Genomic DNA, 18507 nt, shown 5'->3' with positions numbered 1-18507 from the left:
CAAAATCTTTAATGAAGCCCTTTAGCTCAAAGGGCTATGGAGGATTCTGGCCCTACCCATCTTTAGGGCCATATTTGCAACACTTTCCTGTCATGTGCTCACATATAGCCACAACACCTTTTTTTTTTTTTACATTGACACCTTTATTTAATCCACTGTGCATATGACAATTGTGTTGGTTAATCTAATAATGTCCTTCACAGACTGTCTTCCTTTTCTCTAACAAGTATGAAATCAAGTTTAGGGGTAGTTATTGCATGTAATTGTCATATTGTTTTAATTTTCTTTAATCTCAACCATGTCCACAACTTCTCTTTGTCTTTTATGATAGTGGCATTTTTTTTGAAGAATAGTCTCCCATTTCATTTTTTAAATAGAATTCTCCTCATTTTGAGTTTGTCTGATGATTTTGTGTCATTAGATCACATTCATGTGATTAGATTAGATATACATTCTCAGCTATATTGTGTCCTTCTCAAGTTATCATATCTAAGTGTGCACAATGCGGAAACACCTATTTATTCATTTGAGTAGAGTTGACACACAATGTTACATTAGTGTACAAATTAGTGATTTGACAAGTTCAAACATTATGCTACATTCACAAGTATAGCTAGATATGTCCCATTACATCATTATTATAGTTATTGTTGATTGTATTCCTTAAGCTGAGTTTTTTATTCCTGTGACTTTTTCCTTCCATAACTGGAGGCTTGTATCTCCCACTCCCCTTCACTCATTTTTGCCCATCTCCCACTTCCTCTCTGGTAACCATCATCATCATAACCTTTTTTTAATTCCTCAAATGTGCTGGGCTCCTTCCTGACTCAGAGTCTTTGCTGAGTCTGTTCCTTTTCCCTTGAAAGTTCCCTGTTCCCACTCAATTTAAACTTTTCCCCATATTCATTCTTCAAATTTCACTATGAATACCACTATCTCATGGAAACGTTCACTGACCACCCCAGATCATACTCGCATTACCTCTTCTAATAATGGATCATATGATTTTTTTGTTGTTGTTTTTGTGGTTGTTGAGCAGGTAATTGGGTAGATGTGTCTAGAGTTTTGGGAAGAAGTCCAGGTTTGAAATATAAATCTGGAGTCATTAGTATTTAAATGGTATTTAAAACTATGAGGCTAAACAACATCATTGCACAGGAATGAGTATAGACAAAAAAAAGAGTCCTGGTATACTCCAAGTCTTTATTATTACGTTTGTAAAATTCTTGTCTTTTAACTGGTGAGTTTAGTCTATTTCTACTCATTGTTTTTATCAATATATTTAGATCTGCCTCAATAACAATAATTTATCATGTTTGTCATGATTTTTTATACTTTTCATTTTTTCTTTTAAAAAATTGATATCTTTATTTTTCAGCCTAAAAATAAAATAATTTCCTACATTCTTAAGATTCTTGATCTCCTCCCAACTTCATCATACTATTAGATAGATTTCTAAGACTGAGTTAGGATAGATTTATAAATACAGGAACAGATAGGTAGACAGGATCTAATAAATATTCATGTAGATAGATCTAGATAAATACAGATATGTATATTTTAAGAAAGTAAGAAATGTTATAAGGTATCTGCTCATCTTTTTTCAAATATCTGCTGAATTGGTGTCTACTCTTACTTATATGCTTCTTGCACAACTGTGTTCAATGTGGTTTTTGTGTAGCAGAAGTACTGCGGCCCTATATAGCCAAGAATATATTTTCATACTCTCTATTTAAATGGCAATTTGCTGGAATAAAATTCTATTCTTTTCCCTCAAACTTTAGAAATACAATTCCATCATCCTCTTTCATTCATGTTTTAAGCTATTGTTCACCTCCTTTGTCTTGCTCTTTTATCTATAATCTTTTTCCTTATAATCTTCTGCCTTTGATGTTTTAAATTTCACTCTATATTAAGGACTACAGTGTTTCTTATCTCTCCTCTACTTAGGAGCCTTGTATGGGCCTTTTCAATAGCATAAGGTATCTTACTGTTTAATAAGTATCTTATCATTTTCTCATTTTATTTTTTATTACATTTATCTCTGTTGTTTTTAAAATATTTTTTTTTCAATTTTATCCTCCAGTCATTCTGAAACTCCTATAATCTGCATATTACATTTCCTTTTTTATACTTCATATCTCTTATGTTTGATTTCTAATTCTGATTTTACAATTTTCTAATTTGTCTCTTGCTATATCTAATTCCATCTATTGAATTCTGTGTTTCAACTCTCACGTTTTCCATTACTAATATTTTACTTGGTTCTTTTTTATCTTTTTATAATAATGTATTTCCTTATATAATTTAGTATGATTATTAAGTTACTATGAAATAGGTCTTTTTGTATTCATGTTTCTGCTCGTGATACAAATTGTAAGATGGTGTACTTTTGTGTTTTTCTGCTTTATTGAGGTATAACTGACAAGTAAAATTGTATATATTTAAAGTGTACATAATTTGGTATATGTATACATTGTGAAATTATTATAATTAAGTTAATTGACACATCCATCTACAAATTCAGTGCAATGTCTATCATAATTCCAATGGCATTTTGGGCAGAAATAGAAATAACAATCCTAAAATTTGTACGGATCTTAAAAAGTCCCAAATAACCAAAGAAATTCTGAGAAAGAAGAACATGTTTGGAGGCTGCACACAATTTCAAACTCTATTACAAAGCTATAGTAATCAAAATGGGTATAGTACTGGCATAAAAACAGACACATAGACCAAGTGAACAGAATAGAGAGCCTAGAAATAAACCCATGCATACCCAGTCAACTAATCTTTGATAAGGGTGACAAGAGCACAAATGGGAAAAGGACAGTCTCTTTAATAAATGATGGTGGTAAAACTGTAAGACTGGGGAGGAAACATTTGCACTTACTTAAATGAACCTGAGTCTGAACCCTTCTTACATCAAGGCTATACTCAGGCCTGGCTGGGCAACTCCCACCCACCTTTGGGTCTCCTGGATTCCATAAGGAGGGTCAGACACCTCTTTTATGCTCCCATATCCTTGATCTTTAGCATTTATAGATCTTATTAAATACTTATATAGTGCTTACTTTTACTATGTGCCAATTACTGTTCTAAGTGCTCTACTTAAATCCTCAAAACAATCTATGAGACAGGGACTACTATTATAATTCCCATTTTACAGAGAAGAAAACAGAGGCATGCAAAGGTTAAGTCATGTGCCCCAACTCACTGATCTGGTAAGAGGAAGAGACAGATTCACAACCTGGGCGTTCTGGTTCCAGAGACCCCAGGTTCTTAACAGCTATGTTATGCTGTGCCTCTGTTGTAGCGACCTGTTTTCTTGTCTGGTAAACTTTACTGAATAGGGATTGTGTCAATTTTTCATCTTTACCTTCTTAGTAATTGGCATAGTGTCCAGGTCCTCAATAAAAAAACAAAACAAAACAAAACAAAGAAGACATACAAATGGCCAGCAGGTACATGAAAAGGTACTCAATATTACCAATCATCAGGGGAACACAAATCAAAACCACAATGAGATATCACCTCACATCTGTTAGGGTGCCTATTATTAGAAAGACAACAGATAATAAATGTTGGCAAGTATGTGGAGAAAAGTGAACACTTACACCCTGTTGGTGGGAATGTAAACTGGTACAGCCACAATGGAATACAATACGGAAGTTCCTCAAGAGATTAAAAATAGAACTATGATATGATCTAACAATCCCACTTCTGGGTATTCAAAGGAAACAAAATCATTATCTTGAGAAGATATCTGTACTCCCATGTTTTTAGAGCATTATTCACAATAGTCAAAGTACAGAAACAACCTAAGTGTGCACCAATGAATGGATAAAGAAAATGTAGTACATATCTATAATGGAATATCATCCAGCCTTAAAAAAGAACATCCTATCATTTGCAACAACTTGGATGGACCTATTATGCTAAGTAAAATAAGCTAGACAGAGAGAGACAAATTCTGTATGGTATCACTTATTTGTGGAATTAAAAAAATACATCAAACTCTTTATGAGCCAATATCAAAGTTCTTCTCCAGAATGAGTTGGTCATGTTAAACTTCATTAACTAGCCATTTTATTTTAATTTGTAGTCTCAATATATTCCCTACAAGTTAGCACTGAAGGTATATTCTTTATTTATGGAAAAATTACCCCATTTTTTCTATTTCAAAAATATACATTTCATTAAAAATGTTAAGAAAGCTTGAAAATATATAATTTCATATTTATTTTTGACTATAAGGTTTCTTATTAACTATCCATATAAATTTTGTAAATATTAATACCTTCTGAATCCTTATTCTTTTTCTTTTTTTTTTTAAGGATTTTATTTATTTATTTGACAGAGAGAGACACAGCGAGAGAGGGAATACAAGCAGGGGGAGTGGGAGAGGGAGAAGCAGGCTTCCCGCCAAGCAGGGAGCCTGACACGGGGCTCAATCCCAGGACCCTGGGATCATGACCTGAGCCGAAGGCAGACGCTTAACAACTGAGCCACCCAGGCGCCCCTGAATCCTTATTCTTAACACTGTTTCCAACTCTTGTTTTTTTAACAAATTGAGTAATTTGAGAAAGCAAATCGGAAAATGTGTCAGTGCTTATTTAATTGCCATTCAACTTTAATACATGCTGATATATGCCTGTTTTGATTCTAGTTTAGCATGCCATTAGGAAATAATGTGCTTGTACATATTCATTGTTATAACTGTCCTGTTGCAACAACTGGCTAACAGTAATGCCAAAACAAAGATTCATTACAAACAGGCTAATTTATTTAAGTGTCTCACTGTGTGACCCCATAATCATTCACTTTGACATACTAGCTAAAGTGTCAAATAATTCTCCCACTACATCATTTATTTTTTATAAATAAATAGTAAGTGTGAGCAATCTTGCCCTCTCTGCCTTCATCCCACAATTGTTATGGTTGTATCTAAATCTTTAAGTTGGTGGGCACACACTATGGGTAAGTGGGTGTCTGCATGTCTCCAGAACGGCTCTGAAGGCATATAATGACAAAAACACTAATTAGTCAAGCATATTTCAAAGTAAATAATTGGTGTGGAGACTTTCAGCAAGTCTTGCTCATGAAACCAGACATATAATTGGTAATACAGATCAGGTGTTGCTGTTATCTTCTCAAAATCACATACGCAATTCTAAGCAATCAATTCTGAACTGATATATGCTGCATATTTTTCATTTGAAAAAACAAACTTTACCAAACTAAATTCACACTACTAAATAAAAGGGGAAAAAAGGCAAATTTCACAACATAGCAAAGTTAAACTCCCCCTCCCTCCCTCCTTCCCTCCTACTCAGAATCTTTAAACTTCTCCTATATTTGTGGAATTCTCTTATTTTGGTGATATCTATTCCTTATAATTATCTCAAAATATACTATCTAAACAACAATGTATTATGAGTTTTCATGGTTGTATGGATTTTGTGGGCTTCCTAGGTTCAGTTGACCAGTCCTTGCTTGTAATCTCTCAAGGAGTTGCAGTCATATGTTAGCTGGGACTACAGTAGTCTTAAAAGTTTGACTGGTCTGGATACCTAAGACAGCTTACTCACATGGCTGACGATTGAAACTGACTGTCAGCTGGAAGTTGAACAGAGGTTTTCTATCAGAGCATCTACACATGGCCTCTCATGTGTTCTGTACTTATCATTATATGATAGATGGGTTTATTTATTTTAAAATATTTTATTATTTATGTATTTGAGAGAGAGAGGGAGGGAGGGAGGGACAGAGGGAGAGGGAGAAGGACAAACAGACTCCCGGCTAAGTGCGGAGCCCTATGCAGAGTCCGATATGGGGCTCACAGCAGAGCTTGATCCCAGGACCCCGAGATCATGACCTGAGCCGAAGTCAGGTGCCCTGATAGATGGGTTTTAAAGTGAGCAACTCAAAAGTAAATGTCCCAGCAGACTCAAGTAGAAGCCATAAGGATTATTTTTTTTTTTTTTTTTACCTCACTTCTATCACATCTTATTGGTAAAGAACAAGTTGCAGAGTCAACCAGATTCAAGGGGAAAATTCTACAAGAAGACAGATAAACAGAGAGGAAAAATAGTATCTTATAGATTGACTACTAGATCTCCTTTACCTATTTTGGGAGAAATAGCACCAAAAATAAGTTGAACATGCCAAATACAGGCATACCTGGGATATATTGTGGGCTTAGTTCAACCACTGCAATAAAGTGAATATCACAATACAGCAAGTCAAATGAATTTTCTTTGGCTTCCTAGTGCATATGAAGGTTATGTTTACACTATACTATAGTCTATTAAGTGTGCAATAGCATTATGTCTAAAAAAACAATGCACATACCTTAATTAAAAATACTTTATTGCTAAAAAATGCTAACCACTATTTGAGCTTTCAACAAGTCATAATCTTTTTGCTGGTATAGCATCTTGCCTCAGTCTTGATGGCCACTGATTGAGGAGGGTGGTGATTGCTGAAGGCTGGAGTGATTTTGTCAATTTCATAAACTAAGACACAATGCCGTTTGCTGTATCCATTGACTCTTCCTTTCAAGAATGATTTTTCTGTAGCATGCAATGTTGTTTGATAGCATTTTACCTATAGTAGAACTCTTTAAAAATTGACATCAATCCTCTCAAATCCTACCGCTGCTTTACCAACCAAGTTTTTGTGCCATTCTAAATCCTTTGCTGTCATTTCAACAATCTTTACAGTATCTTCACTAGTAGATTCCCTCACAAGAAACTACTTTGCTCATCCATAAAAAGCAACTCATCCATTACAGTTTTACCATGAGATTGCAGCAATTCAGTCACATCTTCAGGCTCCAGTTCTCATTGTAGTTCTCTTGCTATTTCCACCACTTCTGCTGTCATTTCTCCCACTGAAGTCTTGAACCCCTCAAAGTCATCCATGAAGGCTGGAATCAACTTCTCCCAGACACCTGTTCATGTTGATATCTTGACCTCTTCCTATGAATCATGAATGTCCTTAATGGCATCTAGAATGGTGAATCCTTTCCAGAAAGTTTTCAATTTACTTTGCTCAGATCCATCACAACAATCACTATCTATGGGAGCTCTAGCCTTCAAAATGTATTTCTTAAATAATAAGACTTAAATGTTGAAATTACTCTCTGATCTTTTCAAGGTTTCAGAATGGATGTTGTGTTAGCAGGCATGAAAATAACATTAATCTCGTTGTATTATATCCATCAAGGCTCTTGAGTGATCATGTGCATTGTCAATGAGCAGTCATATTTTGAAAAGAATCTTTTTTTTTCTGAGAAGTAGGTCTCAACAGTGGGCTTAAAATAGTCAATAAACCATGTTGTTAACAGATGTGTTATCATCCTGGCTTTCTTATTCCATCTATAGAGCAGAGGCAGAGTAGGTACAGCATAATTCTTAAGGGTCCTACGATTTTCACAATGGTCAATGAATATTGGCTTAAACTTCAAATCACCAGCTGCATTAGCCGCTAACAAGAGTCAGCCTACTCTTTCAAGTTTTGAACCCAGGCATTAACTTCTCCTCTTTAGCTATGAAACTCCTTTGAATAAAATGACACCTTCTTTGAATAAAAGGCTACTATATCTACATTGAAAATCTATTGTTTAGTGTAGCCACCTTCATTAATTATCTTAGCCAGATCCCGGGATAATGTGCTATAGGTTCTCCATCAGCACTTGCTGCTTTACCTCATACCCTGATATTATAGAAACAGCTTCTTTCCTTAAACCTCATGAACCCACCTCTGCTGGCTTCAAGCTTTTTTTCTGTAGCCTCCTTACCTCTCTCAACCTTCGTGAAACTGAAAAGTTAGGCCCTTGCTCTGGGTTAGGCTTTGCCTTGAGGGAATGTTGTGGCTGGTTTGATCTATCTAAACCGCCAAACCTTCTCCATATCAGGAATAAGGCTGTTTCACTTTTTTATCATTCAGGTGTTCACTGGAGTAGCACTTTTAATTTCCTTCAGGGCCTTTTACTTTGCATTCAAACTTGGCTAACTGGCATGAGAGGCCCAGCTTTCAGCCCACTTGGCTTTCAACATGCCTTCCTCACTAAGCATAGTCATTTCTACCTTCTGATGTAAAGTGAGAGACACGTGACTCTTTCACTTGAACAATTAGAGGTCATTATAGGGTTATTACTTGGCCTAATTTCAGTATTGTTGTGTCTCAGGAAATAGGGAGGCCGGAGGAGAAGGAGAAAGATGCAGGAACAGCCGGTCAGTGGAGCAGTCAGAACATACACAACATTTATCGATTAAGTTTGCCATCTTATATGGGCATGATTTGTGCCACCCCAAAACAATGGCAATAGTAACACCAAGATCACTGATCACAGATCACCATGACAAACACAATAAATTTTTTTTTAAGATTTTATTTATTTTGAGAGAGAGAGTGAGTGAGCAAGAGAGAGAGCACAAGCCACGGGGAGAGGAAGGGGAGAAGCAGACTCCCTGCTGAGCAGGGACCCCGATGCGGGACTCGATCCCAGGACCCTGGGGTCATGACCTGAGCCGAAGGCAGACGCTTAACCAACTGAGCCACCCAGGCGCCCGACAAACATAATAATGATGAAAAGTTTGAAATGCTGTGAGAATTACCAAATATGATACGGAGATAGGAAGTGAGCAGACATTGTTAGAAAAATGGCACCAACAGAGTTGCTTGAGGCAGGATTGCCACAAACCTCCAATTTGTAAGAAGTGCAATAGCTGCGAAGTGCAATAAAGTGAAGTGCCATAAAATGAGGTAAGCCTATACTTATTTTTTTGATCACTTGCTTTGAGAGCACAGACATATGCCTTAGACGAAGCCAAAACATACAGCTGCCCTGGCCTTAGAATCTGTAGCTAAGAGCCCAAGAAAGCATTGCTACAGAAAGTGGTTTCAACAGCGGCAGCCACACTTAGTTTTCAAGGGCAGCAGTGCCTGCGTCAGTGGCAGTGAACAAATCAGAACAGTCAGAGTCAGGGCACAGGTAGGAGCGTCTGGTCCTCAGGTGGCACGGATCACGCCCATAAAAGATGGCAAACTTAATCGATAAATGTTGTGTATGTTCTGACTGCTCCACTGACCGGACAGTCCTCGAACAGAGCAGGCTTCCCTCGTCTGTGTCTTGAGAGTAGATGTGAGTCTGCCCTTACGTTTTCTGAGTCTCACCCATTGGCTTTTCAATGATTCTTTTTGCCACCAATGATCTTTTAATATACTCAATTTTTGCAATGTTGTGCAACATATTTGTATAATGTTAACTTTAGCTTTTTACTGTTTTACCTTCAAACTTTTTGCTTTTATTTTTTATTGTTAAAAATATTTTAGGAGCGCCTGGGTGGCTCAGTCATTAAGCGTCTGCCTTCAGCTCAGGTCATGATCCCGGGGTCCTGGGATCAAGCCCCGCATCAGGCTCCCTGATCGGCGGGAAGCCTGCTTCTCCCTCTCCCACTCCCCCTGCTTGTGTTCCTGCTCTATCTCTCTCTCTGTCAAATAAATAAATAAAATCTTTAAAAAATATATTTTAGAGGAATCCTGACAGAAAAAAACTTGAGGCAGTGAACCTGATGAGTAAAATTCTGATAGCACTGAGTCATCTAACCCACCTACTGAAGCCAGAACACTAGATAAATGTAGGACTTGTGTTGCCAGGAGTGAAGAGTGAAGGCACATACTGACCCATGGAAGTAAAACAAAAGGAAATGATCCAGGAAAGATTCATCTTAAAGCATTTGTGGCAAGTTACTTAATAGTTCTACATCAGATTTTTCTCTCAGTATGGAAGATGTAAAATAAACACCATGTAGCAAAATACCAATAGCAAAAGCATATTGTGATTTTAACTCTTGTTCTGATATGCAAAGAAAAATTGCCAATAATATGAAGCCAATTTGGAAAGCAGAACTGGAAGTAAAACAAAATGGGGAAAGCTCTTAACAAATACCACTTGAGTCCAGTAGTCAATTGCAGGTAATTCACAACAAACATCATACAAGCATTGAGCATGCCCAATGTTTGAATACAATTCTAGAGTGCTGAATTCTTCTGACCTTATACTCTTACATGGCTTATCTCTCAATGAATAGACCATTTAGAGTCTCTGTTCAGAATACTTTACATCAGATGAATGTATGTGTGTTTGTTTGTGTGTGTGTGTGTGTGTGTGTGTGTGTGTTCAGGAGGGAGAGGAAGAAAGAGGTAGAAAAGACCGTTAAGACCCAAAATAAATAATGCAAATTTCATTCATGTAAATCCCTTTCTTTTTTCAGCAGCAGGTCATTTACCAAAGCATGAATATCCAGGCATCATTAGAGCATAATATTTCCGCCCCCCAAAAATACTTGTAAATTGACAGTTTTCCCCAAGGAGGCTGTTCACTAAGTTTCATGAAGGAGTTTCTCAGTTTTGGTAAGACATCTGAAAATTCATTAGTAAGTGAGAATAAATATCATAAAATATAACATTAATAATGTTAACTGAGTTAACCTATGACTGACTTCTGAAAAATAAATTGTATTTTGAAAATTCTTCTATTCCTTAGGGGACCATGATCATGGCAAAAACATTTTTTTATGTCCTCTACCACTTCCTTCCAAGCACTTTCCTCATTATTAGGCATGAGGTATGGTTAGTAAATATTTACAATGGTCATGTCAATATCAAATGGAACTATGTTGAAGAGTAAAGAAGGTGAGGATGTCTTATGAAATCATCAGCAGAATATGGATAACTTATGACTCTAACATTGACCATCTTTAAAAATTGACTTAGTGATGCTCATGTAGATATTTATTTTAATGAATTAATTACATAGAAATATTTCTTTTCTTTACTTTTTTTTTGCTGAAAACCAAGAATGAATCATTACATAGAAATATTTCAAATTAACTGGCTAACATAAATGATCAAAACAACCTCAAATTCCCAAAATAACTGGCAAATTCTGTTAAGATGAAATAGCTATTTTGCATACTTTTTAAAAAACTTTTCATATGCTGCGGCCCCTGGGTGGCTCAGTCGGTTGAGCATCCAACTCTTGATTTCAGCTCAGGTCATGATCTTGGGATCATGAGATCGAGCCTCACACTGGGCTCTGTGCTGAGCGTGGAACCTGGATGGCTTGCTTGGGATTCTCTCTCTCTCCCTCTCCCTCTGCCCACCCCCAAGACAAAAACAAAACCTTTCATATGCTTGTAATGAGCCAGATGTTCTATTTAGTTAATTCTTAAGATAACTTCTATGTCTGGGTATTATTATTAATCCCTGACTTATTTATAAGGAAATTAAGACCAGAGGGAGTTAAGTAACTTGCCAAAGATTACACTCTTAGTGTGTGGTTGAGCCAAGATTTGAATGTGGGTAGTCTGGTTCCAAAGTCAATCTCTTCAAAACCTCAGTATCCTATCTTTAAAGAGATCACAGCATGTGGCACCGTCTTCACAGGTCTCTGAATGCATTTATGAAGATTTACTGGCTTGAAGTTTTTTTTTTTTTTTTTTTTTTTACTTTCACTCATCATTACAAGTTGTTCAGTTATTTAACATTTCAAGCACTTAAGAGTGCTTTAGTTATCGAAACAAGGATTCTACATGGGAAATGGAACAAAAAGATCACAGTTTGAAACAAAAGCCCTATTTTGATTTGAGAATGTGGTGAATTAATGGAATAATGTTTATAATTGTATTTCTATACCTGATACTCTCCGACTATGATACTATTATCTCTTATAGAAAGTCAAGAGGGCTCTTTAGTCTAAGAGGGTAGTCTCAAAGGCTTTGTTATTTATGACATATTCCCTCAGAGAGAAAATACTACATGTTTACTACTTTCTTTAATCTAAAGAAAGACCATAAAATATGAATATACAAGAGTAGCCATTTGGGCATTAGCATTTTTCAGTTTGTTTGCACAGCTCACACAATTTAACTGGAAGACAAAATAAGAAATCTTATTGCAGTGGCATAATCCAAAACATGATTATCTTATCTTTCAACTCAGGAAATGTTTGGTCATTAGATAATCAGAACAGTATATAAATTAAGATTTAGGTCAGGTAAAATGTCATGTCCCCCTTTATTTCTAAATACACTCATCTTCTTTAAAATAGGAATAAATCATTGTTTAGCTTTTAGAGCAATTTTTAATTTTTATTTTTACTTTGATGCTTATATTGACCCTCCCCAGTTGCTCCATAATCCAGTGATGATATCCAGCTCAATCCCCCACTTAGGGATAGTCTGTAAATTTTGGAAAATGTTACTAATAGTACTGTAACTTTTTAAAGTATGTATGTTTGGTTGATGTTATCTGTAGAAGGTACCAGTTTAGCTAGTTACAATGTACATATATCAAAATTTTTTGCACAGAAATTTCATCTGAATTTAAACAAAAGTTATCGGTCATAATCATTCAGCCACTTAACATGTATTAATTGACTAGTCTTATATTCTAGGGGCAAGTGACATTACAGCGAACAAACAGACAAAGCTCATGCTTCAGTGGAATTGTACTCTAGTAGAGAAGACAGACATTCACAATTTAAGTAGATATAATTTCTGTTTATTATAAATGCAATATTAAAAATCTAACAAATTGGAGTGATGGGATGGTGATGATACTTTAATAGATGCAGTTACTGGAATCCTCTCTAATAGGTGACATTTAAGTATATCTGAATGAAGAGGACATTGGTCCTCTGACAAGTTGGGAAATGTGGGACAAGAAAGATAAAGTCCTATGATGAGAGAAGCTTAGTGTCCAAAGCACAGCACAGAGACCAGGTGGCTGAGTAACATGAGGTGAAGGGGGAGTTGTAAAAGATAAGAAGAATGATTTGAAATTTCATGACACACACACACACACACACACACACACACACACACACCCCCATAATGAAAAGCAACCTTTCCAGTGACAGGTAAGAGGCTAGCTTTGTAGTCATGTAATCTCTAAAGTGTGAATTCATATCTCTTCCCATCAAAAGATACATAAAACACCACAAAACCCACTATTAGAACATTATATATGATATGATATGCAGACATCATAATTAAAGTATGACAGGAGCAAAAAGACCAAATGATAATAGATGGGTGCTTTTGATGTCTCTATATTTCTTAGACAGAATAAGATGTGACTGAATATTCAAATATGACCTCATTTCAGTACTGCAGTATATTTTTAACTGGTCACCACACCTTCATTTCATTCCCTCTTAAAAGCCACCATGCACCCACCAATTCATCTTTTTAAAGTTTACTTTGAGTAGTATCTCTCCTTTGTAGAGCATATAGATAAGAGGTTAAGACTTAGGTGCCAATAAACACAAATATATTGTTATAAAATACCACTTTTAATGTGAAGAGCCATGAAAATACAATAGCAAGCTTTTAATATGGTCTATTTATACTTATAAACATTCTACCTGGGACCACATCATTTAATTCCTATAAAAATCCTATGAAAATAGTTTTTAAATACCCATTTTCTACATGAGTAAGCTGAGGCAGAGAGATTATCCTTTTCTTTGGTGAGTGACTGGGTTAGAATCTGAACCAGAGCTTTCAGGCTTCAGAATCTGTACTTTAACCACTAAATATATGCACATACACATATGTTATTATTATATATGAATATATTATTATATATGAACATATATTAATATATATTATAACATATATTATCTCTATAATACCATGTTGAGTAATATACCATTCTTAATTATTTGTGATGATTCCAGAATTGCAAAAATATATATATATTTTTTGCATGAAGGTATCTCTACTCCCTCAGAACATTATTTTGAGTAGATATTCTAGACAATGGGATTAGAGTGTCTAAAGATACAAACACATTTAAATCTCTTGATACATGTGCTGTTTACAATTTTTTTGGCTTACCATTTATTATACGTAAAGCCAGATGATAATCAATAGCTCTTCTGCCTAAACATTTCAATAATATATTCTGTCTGCTAAGGTTCATTCCCAGAAGCTGGGCCAGTCTCTGAGTATTTTGCCATAGGAAAGCAGCAGTGCAGGTAGTAACATGTAAAGTCAGCATGTAACAATGAGTAAAACCTTAAGAGCTTGAAGGAGAGAAGTGAATAGTATTCCAAATTGAGAATATGGTACCTCTCTTCTGATTGTTCTCATGTTAGAAAACATCCACCTGTATACTACCTGTTCTTTGATAGATACCTCTATTTTCAAACAGCTAGATAAAAATTTAAAGATCAATGCATTTCAAAATCACAATGTTTTAAACAACCTTCTTTTTCTTGCAATGATCAACATAGCGATTAACTGGAGCTATTTTACGTATCGCCAAAAATATTGTGCATCACTTAGACTAAATATATTGGTCTGCATTTCCTGGCATGAACGTGACAAAATGTGTGCTTTTCCAGAATGTCAAAGCAAGTTATCAGTCTTTCCATAATTTTTAATATTTAATGTCTAGTGACTCATGTTGACTGTTTTTTGTCACGATATATTATTATATGTGTTAAAAATTAAGAGTGGTGCTGTCAGGAAACTTCATGAGGCATTTAACATATGAGCTAATGCTTTCCATAAATATATCCATGCATTCACATTCACATCTTTACTTATCTCAGATGAAAGCCTATGGAAAGAACTTCATTAAAGCATTATGAAAAAGATATTTACTGAGAGAAAGACAAAATGATTAATACACAGCCGTCATGAAACACATTGGAGCTGATGGTCTTGCCATTAAAAGGAGCTATAAACATTTCTGCTTGAAATGGTGGTGTTCGTTAATGTAACAGCGCCCTCTATGTTCGAGAGTGTGCAATAGGGAGAAGAGTAATACATTCTTTGAATAGCTGATGAAACCTGATTTTTTCCATATAAGTTTTTACACATAAAGGTAAAATTAACTTCTTAACTTGTTTATCAGTCAATTTTATAGTCTGGATCCATAAAGCCAAAAGGATACTGTTAAAATTTTATAAGCAAAAAAAAAAAAATAGAATTTTAAATCCATAGTTGTTAATTTCTTTGGAGAACAGCCATTCACCTAACGTGCTTGAATATTAAAAGCAGAAATAATTTTGAGTAGGAAAATAAGACATTTTAATACTGAAAATTAATATTTAAAAGTCTTCAAAGTAATAGAAAAATACTTGACTTTGACATAAACCATAATCATAAATTATAGGTTTCATTTATAAGGCATCTTTTTACAAATTATAAGGAAAGCCTACTGAATTATATAGAAACCTTCTACAAGGGAGATTTTATCATAGAACTAATACCAGAGGAACAGATAAAATGTACTCTTTTAGAAACAACTATCCAGAAGAAAAGCCTTTTTTCTTCCTGTCCTTTAGTATTTATCTATATGTATCCATCAATTTCCCAGTGTAAATCTTCAGATTCTTTCACAAAGTTTGCCCTCAAGGTGTTAAAGATAAAAATTAGAATAAAGAAGCCCAACTTTGTTGAGAGCTTACTTAAATAGGATAGTTCTAAATTCTTGTTTTTATTAATAATTTGAAATGTTTGATCTTTTAAGGTACCTGTTAGCTTCCACTAATTATTGTAGGCTATAAGCACTTATAAATATTGAATTATCTGACACAAAAATGCAATGCACAAAATGGAACTTTTGATTGAGGATTTTTATTCTAAATTTTCCATTTATGCAACTGTGCTGCTAAGTATATTGCTAAGAATAAGAAGAAAAAGAAGTTGGAAAAAATGGATTGGGCAAATAAGGTTGAAATTTTTCATAAACAAAGTGTTTCTCAAACTGGAAAATGGGAGTGGCTTTAGGATGTCTAAGAAATATCAAACGTTTCTGTCATACACTTTAAATTTTACACAGTCAAGACTTTTAAAGTACTATGATAATTTAAAGAAATAATTCTACCTTTTTTTCCTCCAAAACTGTCAAACTTTTTCTACATCATCTATAACGTATTGCTACTGAAATCTGAATGTATAACACTTCAGATAGAGAATAGACAGCCAAACTAAAACAAATAAGACTTTAGCAGAAGAAAAGTTAAGTACAAATATAGTCAAATCCAACCTTGTGACTTCCACCAAATGCATTAATAGGCTATAACATGACTAATAAAAAATTATGCATAGACATAATTGTCAGGGGGCTTAAGAATAGAACTTATTCTGAAGTTTCTTTCTGTCAGATCTAAATATAAAGTTGGAACCTTTCAAATCTCCAAATACCATTTTTTCCAAAAGAATGAGGACCAGAACATAGGGAGTATGAATAAAGGGCCCATGTTTTTGTTTCAAGAATGTGGTGGAAGAATGAACTGTTTTGCAAATTATAATTACATTCTAACTTTAATATTTAGAAAATTATTAAATTGTTGAATATATTTCCTTTTTTAAAACCAAAAATACAATTTTAAAAGCATGCACTTTATAAACTTAATATAACTTTAAAAACTAAGAAAAACAGAAAAGGAGCAAATTTATTTACTTTCTCCTTCAAGGGTAGGGGAGAAAACTCAAATACTGTGAGCGAGTGCCAGCATTTACAAATGAAATATTATAGAGCAAACCTGTGTAAACAAGAACAAATTGCACAGTACAAAAAAATAAATGCACAAATAGTTCCTAAAGTAGGCTGTCAATTTGGGAAGTGACCAACTTTTACAATTTTTTTAGTAGATTAGTAGATATTTGGGGGAAAGAGAGATTCACTAACCACTCATTAACATGTTATGCAGTCTTTAATTGAATGTGACTATAGCCCTGTAATACTGAAAAGAAAAATGTCCAAAAAGTTAACGAATTCATTATTCAGAAAATAGCACTTATTTGTAAATTTTAAAAATCAGGAAAAATACCCCAAACCATCAAATTTAGTCCCAACTGTAAGTTAAGCAGATATTGAGTACACGCTAAAATCAAGAATGCTTGTAATCAATGATCTGGCAAAGATGATGATCTGGCAAGGTTAAATTAGTAGACAAGGACTGGAAATATAGTGATAAAGATATACAGTACCTGTCCTCCATCTCATTCTAACTTCATAAAAAGAAGTTGGGGTCTAAATGCCTCCTCCAACCAATATATCCCCATTTCTGCCACCAATGACTTCTTTGTTGCTAGATCCTAAATCTTCAGCTCAGGCAATCATCTCTGTTTGCTTCCTATTCCAGCTCCTTCTGTCTGGTCTTTCCTTGCTACAGTTTATTATTTATGTTGCAGCAGAATGACCTTTCAAAACCATCAATCCAGATAATAAGCTCCATGAGGGAAAGGACCCTGACAATGACAAATTCACTGCAGTCTAGCTCCTAACCCATGGGCCAGTACCTGGCACAGTGCACAAAGCAAGCCTTTAATGAATATTGTTGAATGAGTGAATGAACAAATAAAAAACCTACTCATTGCATTCCCTTCAGCGGCACCACATAAATTTCAACTGTATTAAGGCAACCTAGAAGGCACTGCATACACACCCTTTTTAAAGCTCTGCCTCCAAGTGCTCCTTTCCCAAATAATGGACTCTAACATCCAACAACAGTGCACTTCTTTCAGTTCCTTAAAAACAAAAAAAAAAGCAAACTCTGCTTAATTTTCAGTTTTTATTTATTTTCATCTAGAATATTCCCACACTTTTGCTCTCTTTTTCCCTCTCAACTGCCCCTCTTAAGGCTAACTAACACCTACTCATCTTTCAGCTTCAGGTCTCTGACAATATATCACCTCAAATCTCTCTCTCAAAGCTCTCAAAATACCAAGGACAAATGTCATGCTAAATTCAGCATAGAATACAATGCCGCACATGATGTACTCTCAACAAATGTGCATTGAAGGAATGTAAGTAAAAGAAAGGTCAATTGATTGATAATTGGTTGCTTCAAGATTGTTCCGTCCATTTGTTGATCAAAGTTAACTCAGTTTTGCACTTGTTTTGAGATTTGACTACTGCCCTTGTGACAAAAGCCTATACAATCCAAGCCTTCTAACAAAGTTTCTAGGATAAAATTAGTGCCTAAGAAAATGATCATCATATCTTGTTAATATTCAATAAAACTGTTACAAACACTGCAAATATTCAGACATGAATATATATTCATAATAATTACAGATGAATTTAATAAACAAAACATCACTAATTGATGGTGTGTCAGACTAGGACAAACATGGAACCTCAGTTATGCATCCACCTGGGCTGGAATCTTAGGTTTACAAATTCAATTTTTCTGATCTTAAGCTAGTTACATAATCTCTCTAAGGCCCATTTTCCTCATGTATAGAGGTAAAAGCAACTTGTGGTATGATTGGAAGGAATACAGAGGTTAGAGGTGTTCAAAAATGGGTGTCATTATTTCAAAGTCCATGTGTTAAAATCTATACCATAGAATGTTTTATTTTAGTGGAAAGGGTTATTAACAAATAAGAGAGAGTACCACTCAAGAATACCATAGTAAGTATCTTGATAAGCCTGTTTTCCTACTTAAGGAGATAATTAAGATTTGACCAT

The 18507-nt window shown here is 34.8% G+C and overlaps 1 long non-coding RNA gene across 1 annotated transcript in view; it reads right to left on the bottom strand.

The window, feature by feature from the left end:
- Positions 1 to 14765, bottom strand: part of LOC144382139 (uncharacterized) — a 195476-nt gene extending 180711 nt beyond the window's left edge. The window contains exon 1 of the long non-coding RNA XR_013448570.1: positions 14685 to 14765. This is a non-coding gene — a long non-coding RNA (uncharacterized LOC144382139). The remainder of the gene's footprint in view (positions 1 to 14684) is intronic.
- Between the last annotated feature and the right edge of the window lie 3742 nt (positions 14766 to 18507).

The sequence above is a fragment of the Halichoerus grypus genome, chromosome 6 (genome assembly GCF_964656455.1).
Source record: "Halichoerus grypus chromosome 6, mHalGry1.hap1.1, whole genome shotgun sequence".
Taxonomy (NCBI): Eukaryota; Metazoa; Chordata; class Mammalia; order Carnivora; family Phocidae; genus Halichoerus; species Halichoerus grypus.
This window is presented reverse-complemented; position numbering and strand designations above follow the sequence as displayed.